Source organism: Piliocolobus tephrosceles, chromosome 14, assembly GCF_002776525.5.
Source record: "Piliocolobus tephrosceles isolate RC106 chromosome 14, ASM277652v3, whole genome shotgun sequence".
Lineage (NCBI taxonomy): Eukaryota > Metazoa > Chordata > Mammalia > Primates > Cercopithecidae > Piliocolobus > Piliocolobus tephrosceles.
In genome coordinates, this window is record NC_045447.1 from 97,415,892 (window position 1) to 97,420,419 (window position 4,528).

The window sequence follows — 4,528 nt, forward strand, 5'->3', positions numbered from 1 at the left end:
CCGTCTCTCACCTCCCCTTTCAGCCACTCAGCTTCTTCCACAGAGAACCTTGTCATGGACAGAAAGTTTTGTTTCTTGAAACCTGTGTCTTATGAGATTTCAAACAAATTTCACTTTGCTTTTAAAATTGTGCCACACCTCTTGCAATTCTCCTTGAGAAACAATAAGAGGGAGAGCCAGCACTCCTCTTGGGATAAGGGCGAAGGCTCAGGAGCCCAAATGCCTGGGTTCTAGTCCAGACTCTGCACTCATTGCTGTGGGACTTGATCTCTCTGTGCAAAAGTTGTCTGATCTGGGAAATGGATCGATAATAGTACAAATGAGGTGTCACACAGTAAGTATTAGCTCTGATCATTATAATAGACTTCTATTACTGAATTAAGTAAATAAAGCCTCACAGGGGCTTGAAACACTGAAAGACAGAGGCTGCCAGGGAACAAGAATAAAGCATTTCAATTCACCTTTCGTTTAAGTCTGAGGTTTCTTAAACTAGAGCCTCATTAAAACCCTAGGAACATCACTTCTCTTATTTGGAGCCTCTTGGGGAGACTGGCAACCCCTGAGTCCTACTATGTCTGGATTGTAAACTTTGAGGGGGGTGGCAGCAGCCTGGCAGGCAGAGCAGGATTGTGAGGGAGCCAGGAAACCTCCAGGGCAGCCCTGCAGGATGCCACTGCCACAGCTCAGCTTCAGTCCATGTGAAATGGAGCCCACTCAGCCAGGAGGAGCAAGGTGCTTCCTGCAACAAAGCAAGCAGCCAGGACCGAAGGCTTAAGGACCCAAAGAACCCAACCAGAAAGGGGGCAGTCTTGGAAGAAATTCTAAATATAATGCAGTAATAGAAACTGTTATTTGCCTGCTCTGACATTCATTGTTTCTTCCTCTCTATTCACAGAATCCCCCTTTTTACCTGAGCACAGTGCTACCTATAAAGAGTGCATTTCCTGGGATCTTTTGGGATTGGCTGTGGCTATGCATCTAAATTTTGACCAATGGAGTATAAACAGCATTGAGCTTACACTCACCTCTCTTCTTCCTTCCTGCTGCCTGGAATGCAGATACAATGGCTGGAGCTCCAAGCAGCCATCTTGGGCCAACAAACCTGTGCTATGCAGAGGCAGAGAGACGGGAGCATGCGTCCCCCATGATTCTGTGCAAGTACCATCCACAGAACTTTCTACTTTCAGAGTTCTTTATGAGAGTGAGAAATAAACTTCGAACTCATTTAAGCTATTGTTATTTTTTGGTTTTCTGATACGTGCACACAAATGTAATCCCAAAGAATACAGAAATTCCACACAAGTATTATCTAATAAGTTTTTTCAAGTTTATGAGTGCACAGCATAATCAGGGAAACTAAATACTTCATGTTGGCTCCTTAGAAGGGGCTAGTGAACATCCCAAGTGGAATATAAGAGATAAATAGGAACCTTACCTAATAATAAAAGAATGATGTCCACAGGAAGATTTTTCTAATCTTAAATGTGTATGCACTTAATATGACAGCTTCAAATTATGTAAAGCAAAAAGCAATCAAACTGAAAAGAAAGAGAGACAAATCCACAATCAAAGTTGGAGATTTTGACTGGGTGCGGTGGCTCACGTCGGCAATCCCAACACTTTGGGAGGCCAAGGTGGGAGGACTGCTTGAAGTCAGGAGTTCGAGACCAGCCTGGCCAACAGGGTGAAACCCCATCTCTACTAAATGCACAAAAATTAGCCAGGTGTGTTGGGGTCCGTGTGTTTCCTGAACAAAGGAATGAACACACAAGACAACAAAAGACGAGACAAACGTGGCGGCCGCCCCGAACGACACGCTCTGCTTTATTTTATACCGTCCTTTGTGGAATGTTAGCAAGTCGCCAGACACATTGTTGTTTCTCTGATCTTTCCCTGACTTTCTGAATTTCCAAGATGTTTACATATAAACAAGCCCCCAGGGTCTGCTATTTGCAACTGAGGCCAGTCTTGTAGGCTCCTTTGTCCTCCCTGTTTGCAGAGGAGGAATGCCCAGCTTCGTTTGGGAGAGCGGGACTATAATGTTAATGGGGGAATGGCCTGCTCAGTTGTAAAAGCAGATAGTCCTCTACACAGGTGGGGTGGTGCGTACCTGTAATCCCAGCTACTCGGGAGGCTGAGGCAGGAGAATCACTTGCACCTGGGAGGCAGAGGTTGCAGTGAGCTGAGATCATGCCACTGGACTCTAACCTGTGCAAAAAAAAAAAAAAAAAGTTGGAGATTTTAACAACCTCTCCTCTCTTAGTATAGTAACTGTTATGGGCTGAATTGTGCCCCCCCCGCCACCAAAATTCATATGTTGAAATCCTAACCCCACTCAGTCCCACAGAGTGCAACTGTATTTGGAGACAGAGATTTTAAAGCATTAATTCAGCTAAATGAGGTCATTAGGGCAGGCCTAATCTAACATGCAAGTTTCATGTCCTTTTGGCCTCACCTCTGGGTCACCAGCTCTGTGCAAACTCCAACCAGCTTTACGCAGGTGCATCTGACAGTACCCCACCTCCCCTATGCCAGGAGCCTTTCACTCCCCGCCCAACGGCTCCTCTGCTAATGCTACAGCATGAGACACCCACTGGACATTCACACGCGCAACCCTGAAGTGCAAAGGAGTTGACACTCTCGGAACAACTCTTCCCCGATGGAGGACAGAAACCAAAACCCAATGTGCTTTCCTGGGGATGGTTCTGGGGCACCCTCCATTGTCTTTACCCAGGGGTGGTGACCAACATGATAAGGAAGCGTGCACTGGCACTCCCCCCTTCCCTGCTTCACTCCCCAGCCCTTCACCCCTGCTCCAGGAATCACATTCCCAAATCAGCTGCTCAGACTCAAGCCTAGGCTCAGGCTCTGCTTTTAAGAGAACCCAGCAGCATGAGCCAGGACAGCATATGACCTATCAAGGTGTCTTCTTTTAGATAAAAAGATACCAGATGCACACTAAGTCTGCATCTGCTCTTAACCAGTCACGCCAACTCTCTCCCTCAAGGGGTCTGCTCAAAGACATAGTTTTGAAGGCTGAGGCTGGAATCGTATTGGCCCCTGGATGTGAGGTGTTGTCCTCATAGAGGTCCTGCAGTCTGTCCCTTCCTCCATGAGCAACCTGACCTACAAGTCAAGCCTCAACCCAAAGCAGGGACCAGGGGACACATTGTTTTGTCCCTTTGCAGACTGTCTTCAGTGAGCCCTACTTGCACCTCCTGCCACTGCCTGCTGCTGGGGGATGCTTAAGACAGAGCCTATGAAAATTGCTATTGAGTCATCTATGATGAAGAAATAGATGTCCTCAACATCTCACAGTGTTCCCTGTTTAAGGTCCAATGGGGAAAACCTCACAGGTCACAGAGACAGGAATGGATATGCTCTCCTGAGAAGCCTTTTAGGGTTTACCCTACAATAAATTATTATGTTTTCCCTTCTGCCCTAGCTGCTAGGGAGCCTGCAGCCACAGCAACTTAAGAGGGCTACTGAAATGTGCTCTGCGCCCTAACCCTACCCCTGGGCTTCATCTTATTTTCCTCACTGTGCTTTCTTTTATCCCATCTTCTCAATTATTTTGTCTTCTTATACATATCCTTGGAAGCTGCCACAAGTCCTCTTTTAGGATCTATATAAGGCATAAATAATTAAGAAGGGATAGGGATGAGGGAGGCAGCCCAATGAGATAAAGAATGCAAAAAAGTAAAGGTTGAATAGGCATCACTCTAAAGATGATATACAAGTAGCCAACAAGCATATGACAAGATGTTCAATATCACTAATCCATGGAAAAATGTAAAACAAAACCACAACATCACCCTACACCCATGAGCATGTCTACTATTAAAACAGAAAACAAACAACCCCATCCAAAAGTGGGGAAAGGATATGAACAGACATTTCTCAAAAGAAGACATTCATACAGCCAACAGACACATGAAAAAATGCTCATCATCACTGGCCATCAGAGAAATGCAAATCAAAACCACAATGAGATACCATCTCACACCAGTTAGAATGGCAATCATTAAAAAATCAGGAAACAACAAGTGTTGGAGAGGATGTGGAGAAATAGGAACACTTTTATACTGTTGGTGGGATTGTAAACTAGTTCAACCATTATGGAAAACAGTATGGCGATTCCTCAAGGATCTAGAACTAGATGTACCATATGACCCAGCCATCCCACTACTGGGTATATACCCAAAGGATTATAAATTATTCTACTACAAAGACACACGCACACGTATGTTTATTGCGGCACTATTCACAATAGCAAAGACTTGGAATCAACCCAAATGTCCATCTGTGACAGACTGGATTAAGAAAATGTGGCACATATACACCATGGAATACTATGCAGCCATAAAAAAGGATGAGTTTGCGTCCTTTGTAGGGACATGGATGCAGCTGGAAACCATCATTCTTAGCAAACTATCACAAGAAGAGAAAACCAAACACCGCATGTTCTCACTCATAGGTGGGAACTGAACAATGAGATCACTTGGACTCGGGAAGGGGAACATCACAC